Below are 6,000 nucleotides of genomic sequence, written 5' to 3' on the forward strand. Positions count from 1 at the left end.
AGCAAGTTATTATCTTAATGGCAAGAAACTTGAAAGTACTGAAGTACAAAGGGATCTGGGGGTCCTGGTGCACGAAACTCAAAAGGTTAGTATGCAGGTGCAGCAAGTGATTAAGAAGGCCAATGGAATGTTGGCTTTCATTGCTAGGGGGATAGGATATAAAAATAGGGAGGTATTGCTTCAGTTGTACAAGGTATTGGTGAGACCGCACCTGGAATACTGCATACAGTTTTGGTGTCCATACTTAAGAAAGGACATACTTGCTCTCGAGTCAGTACAAAGAAGGTTCACTCGATTAATCCCGGGGATGAGGGGATGGACATAATGAGGAGAGGTTGAGTAGATTGGGACTCTACTCATTGGAGTTCAGAAGAATGAGAGGCGATCTTATTGAAACATATAAGATTATGAAGGGGTTGGATCGGGTGGATGCAGGGAGGATGTTCCAGATGATGGGTGAAACTAGAACTAGGGGGCATAGTCTTAGAATAAGGGGCTGCTCTTTCAAAACTGAGATGAGGAGGAACTACTTCACTCAGAGGGTGGTAGGTCCATGGAATATGCTGCCCCAAAAAGCTGTCGAAGCTACATCATTACATAAATTTAAAACAGAAATAGACAGTTTCCTAGTAGAAAAGGGAATTAAGGGTTACGGGGAGCGGGCAGGAATTTGGACATGAGTCTAGGTTCGGATAGGTCATGGCCCTGTGGGTAGCGGAGCGGGCCCAGGGGCCGTGTAGCCTGATCCTGCTCCTGTTTTCGTGTGTCTAATGCTGTTAGATTCAGGAGATAGTCCTGTCATAGTGGATTGGCGGTTAGGATCAGATCAGCCATGATCTTATTGAATGGCGGAGCAGGCTCGAGGGGCCAATTGGCCTACTCCTGCTCCTATTTCTTATGTTCTTATGTTCTTAAATAGAAAAGCAGAGTATTTTTTAAATGGTGAGAGATTGGGAAATGTTGGTGTTCAGAGGGACCTAGGTGTCCTTGTACATGAATCACTGAAAGTTAACATGCAGGTACAGCAAGCAATTAGGAAAGCAAATGGTATGTTGGCCTTTATTACAAGAGGATTTGAGTACAAGAGTAAAGACGTCTGACTGCAATTATATAGGGCCCTGGTGAGACCACACCTGGAGTATTGTGTACAGTTTTGGTCGCCTTACCTAAGGAAGGATATACATGCCATAGAAGGAGTGGAGCAAAGGTTCACCAGACTGGTTCCTGGGATGGGGGGAGGTTGTCATATAAGGAGGGATTGAGTAGACTAAGCCTATATTCCCTAGAGTTTAGAAGAATGAGAGGTGATCTCATTGAAACATACAAAATTCTTAAAGGGCTTCACAGGGTAGATGCAGGGGGGACGTTTCCCCTGGCTGGGGAGTCTAGAACCAGGGGTTACAGTCTCAGAATAAGGGGTTGGCCATTTAGGACTAAGATGAGGTGAAAGTTCTTCACTCAGAGGGTGGTGAATCTTTGGAATTCTCTACCCCAGAGGGCTGTGAAGGCTCAGTCGTTGAGTATATTCCAGGCAGAGATCGCTAGATTTTTGAATATTAAGGGAATCAAGGGATATGGGGATAGTGCAGGAAAGTGGAGATGAGGTAGAAGATCAGCCATGAACATATTGAATGGCGGAGCAGGCTCGAAGGAACCAATGGCCTACTCCTGCTCCTATTTCTCATGTTTTCGGATGAGATGTTAAACCGAGGCCCCGTCTGCTCTCTCTCTCTCTCTCTCTCTCTCTCTCTCAGGTGGATGTAAAAGATCCCATGGCACTATTTTGAAGAAGAGCAGGGGAGTTAACCCCGGTGTCCTGGTACAATATTTATCCCTCAATAAACATCACTAGAACAGATAATCTGGTCATTATGACATTGCTGTTTGTGGGAGCTTGCTGTGTGCAAATTGGCTGTAGCGTTTCTTACATTACAACAGTGACCACAATTCAAAAAGTTCTTCATTGGCTGTAAAGCACTTTGGGATGTTTGGTGGTCGTGAAAGGTGCTATATAAATGCAAGTGTTTTTTTAATTGATAACCAAACAACATAGGAAGTTGCCCATTCAGCCCCTCAAGCCTGTCCTGCCAGCCTATTAGATCATCTGTACCTCAACTCATACCATATGCCTTACAAAGTGGAAAGTGATTTACCCATGACAGAGCAAGGGTTAACCTGTGACAGAATGAGCAACATTCCTGTTAGCATAAAGGAGCCATTGCTCTTACTGTGGGAGTGAATTGAACCCTCCCCCAGCTGGTGGCAAAGCAAAGCTTGGCTAAGGGGCAGGCCCTCGCCATTGAGTCAGAAAGGCTGAATCTCGGCTAACGCTTCAGTACTGTACTAAAGGAGTGTGACATTGTCGGAGGTGTTGCTTTTTGGATGACATGATAAACCCAGGCCCTGTCTGCCTGTTTGAGTAGATGTAAAATATACCATGGCACTACTTAGAGACCAGGAAAATTGACCAACATTTACCCCTTAACCAATACCACCAAAACAGTATAATTGGTCACTTATCTCATTGCTGTTTGTGGGACCTTGGTGTACAGAAGTTGGCTTGTTTACCTATATAGCGACAGTGACTACACTTCAATAGTAATTTGTTGGGTAAGAAATGTTTTGGGATGACTTGAGGATGTGAAAACCACTTTCTGAATGTAGTTCTTTCTTTTTAAATGGCTCCTGCCTGCGGCACTTGCTCTTGTCATACTTGGGCAGCCTATGGGGCAGACAGTTTTCTCAACCACCCCCCCCTCTCAAAATGCACTTGCCATTTTAGGCAAATATAGACCTCATCCAGACATCAAAAAGGTCATGAACACATATGCGCATTTGACCCATTGATGTCCAATCTGCTTTGCTGTGCAATCAGATGATTTGACACCAAGGGAAGCAGGCTTATTTCTGGCACTGCTTCCAATATAAAGGGGCATTCGAATCAAGTGATGATTCCTCCATTGAGGACTTAGCTGGTACGGCCATACAGATGAAGAAAGCTTGCACTTTATGCAGGACAAACAGAACCAGGTAGTGTACTTTGCACCTTTCTTCACTACAGGGCATTTTTAATACAGGTGCATAATACTTCTGCAGCATTTGTATGTGAGCTTCATTTGCACGTGATCAGATGCAAATGATCTCTCACATGTAATTGTTCATTGCTAATGCCCTGATTAATGCAGTATGTTCATCCTATCTATATAATATGGGTGTTAAAAGCCAGTCCTTCCTTTTAGGAAGTAGATTTTTTAATTTTGAACTACGGCAACAAAAATTGTCAAAATAGCATTTACTGGTTCTCTATCCCTGATTATTTGAAGGCTGAATTAAAGGATTGTAGAGATTCACGTATCTCTGGTAAACAGGATCAAGTGCAAACTAATATGGTGGGTATATTGTGTTTAATCAGAGTTTACGACAGAATATAACACGAGTAATACAGCAAAAACATACGACCGTGACAAGCAGCTGATATCGGACCCGATTGGACAGACGGCTGGCATGCATGAACAGTTCTCTGGCTTCTGGTCTCTCTCTCTGGCCTTCGATGGTGAGCATGGGATCACTCTTAAAAGAGCGTTCGACCAGCTGTTTGGCTCTCCCTTCCAGCGTGTGTGTGCAAGCCCTTGGGGTGTCACTTTTTATTCTCTTTTTAGGGGTGGGCCTGAGGCCAAGTTGTTGACAAGACCATTTAACCTATAGAGGTTCGTCCAAAACTTCATCAACCAATGGTAGCTTAAGTTCTTTGTTTGGTGTTTGGATGAAAGCCATCCCCAAAAGAAGGACCCATTACTTCATCCAATTTATCTTTCTTGTTTTTACATTTTGAAGGTTCCTCCATTGGAATCCATCTTATCTCTTTTTACTCTCTTCCCCCTTTTTCCCAGCAAGTACAAGGCCCGGCCCTGTCCCTCTTAATCATGGCCCCAGCCAGAGCTGTCTCACATTAATCAGTCGCTATCTCACCATCTAGCAAATGGCCCATTCTAAGATGGATAGCTTATCCTTCTCAAATTCCTTTCATTCTATGTCTTTCCCCAATTAACTTTTAATTATCTTCACAAGCAGTTCTGCTAAACAAACTCCAAATTCTATCCGTGGAGATTATAATATGGTTATTAGTAATAATGGAAGAAACATAGGCTGGGTCTTCACTGGCCAAATTAAAGATACATTAACAAAATCAAAACCCTAACGTACAAACAACAGATAACTAGCCTGGCAGGACCATCCTATGGGCCCCCGTGTGGAATGTTTATGTTTCACCTAATCTAACTGATTAAAAAGACTGTCTCAAATTCTAATGCAAGCTTCCCAGGAAAATGAAACTTATTTAAAAGCCATATACATTTTTAGGCACTCCTAGTTTCTAACAGAATGAACAGAGTGAGATTCACCTGCACAGGTGGCTATCTCCTGCAGCCATTATTATGAACTGAGCGCCGTAACATCGCCTGCATCCGCCTCTGCCTCAGCCCACTTGCTGCTGAAACACTCCTTCATGCCATTGTCGCCTCAGGCCTCGACTATTCCAATGCTCTCCTGGCCGGCCTCTTATCTCCACCCTACATTAATTTCAACTCCAAAAATCTCTGCTGCCCCATCTTATCTCACACAAAGTCCTGATCACCCATCACTCCTGTCCTTGCTGACCTCCTCACGTTTAAATTCCTCCATGGTCTCATCCCACTGTATCTCTATCCTCCTGCTGCTCTACAGCCCCTCCAAACTCTCCTATCCTCTAACTCTGGCCTTTTGTGTGTCCCCCCCCTCCCTTTGGCCCAACATTGCCAGCCATACCTTCAGCCACCTAAGCCCACACTATGGAATTCCCTCCCTAAGCCCTTGTACCTCTCCACTTTCATCTCCTCCTTTAAAACCTTCCTTAAAACCCACCTCTTTAACCAAGCTTTTAGTCACACCTCTTAATAACTCTTTTCTTTGGCTCAGCATTTCTTTTGATTACGCTTCTGTGAAGTGACTTGGGACACTTTTTCTACATTCAAGGCATTATATAAATGCAAGTTGTTTTTGTTGTTGAAGCACATCCATCTGGAACTGTCAGAAAAGAACTATCTTTGCAAGTTAAGATTCACCAGGGAGGTAGTGACAGAGTTGTACTATCTGTTTAAGCTGACTTGAGAATCACAACCGCAGGGACTACACTGCTGGTGGCCATCAACTTCACTAAACCTCTATGCCTCCACATCCTTCCAGGCTGCCAGAAGGAACATCTGTATCATCAGTCAATCAGCAGTGCACAGATGAATCAAGGAGGTCACGGATGTTAAGATTACCAGTTCTAACACTTTCCCCAGGGAAAAGCAACAGCAGAATGATAGAGCAGTGCTTATATATTGCAGGATTCCCCAAAGTTCACAGCATTATTGATGCCAACCCTTTAGCAGCTGGGCCCCGAAACACAATGGCCGGAATTTTTACCTTGGAGTTGGGTCGGGGGTGTGTGGATCAGGAACGCGATGTTCTGGTCAGCGTGTTCTTCAGGGCGACTTTAACTTAATGACCCCACTTAAAGTAGTCATACACTTTTTCCGGCCCAATTAAATGGAACGGGTCTGATGACGTCATTGATGACTCATTTCCAGTGCTGATATTTAAAGCAGCCTTGCATTCCACTCATTTGAAGGTTGTTAAAGGAGTGTGGAAGCTGAATTACAAAGGTCTGAGTGCTGTTCTAAACTATCAATGATGGATAGTCAAAGGCAGAGGGCTGCACCCCAATTTTATGATGCATCCCTGCATACGCTGGTGGAGGAAGTGAGAGTACGCAGGGATGTCCTGTTCCCTGCAGATAGCCGCAGGAGACCTCCCAAAGACACCAAAAGAGCCTGGCTGGAGATAGCAGAGGAGGTCAGCAGTAGGGATGTAGTGAGGAGGACGTGGATCCAGTGCAGGAAATGATTCAATGGTCTCATGAGGTCAGGAAAGGTGAGTGCAATGCCACACTCACCTTCATCCTGATGTGCCTGTCACCAC

General features: G+C 44.4%; 1 protein-coding gene across 1 annotated transcript in view; it reads right to left on the reverse strand.

Annotated features, from left to right (window-relative positions):
- Positions 1–5,525, reverse strand: part of LOC147106751 (uncharacterized) — a 65,103-nt gene extending 59,578 nt beyond the window's left edge. Inside the window, exon 1 of the mRNA XM_086007833.1 lies at positions 5,446–5,525. The gene's annotated coding sequence lies outside the window, so the exon portion shown is untranslated. The remainder of the gene's footprint in view (positions 1–5,445) is intronic.
- Between the last annotated feature and the right edge of the window lie 475 nt (positions 5,526–6,000).

The sequence above is a fragment of the Somniosus microcephalus genome, chromosome 15, assembly GCF_052327205.1.
Source record: "Somniosus microcephalus isolate GS21.2 chromosome 15, FLI_Smic_1.0, whole genome shotgun sequence".
In the NCBI taxonomy this organism is placed as follows: Eukaryota; Metazoa; Chordata; class Chondrichthyes; order Squaliformes; family Somniosidae; genus Somniosus; species Somniosus microcephalus.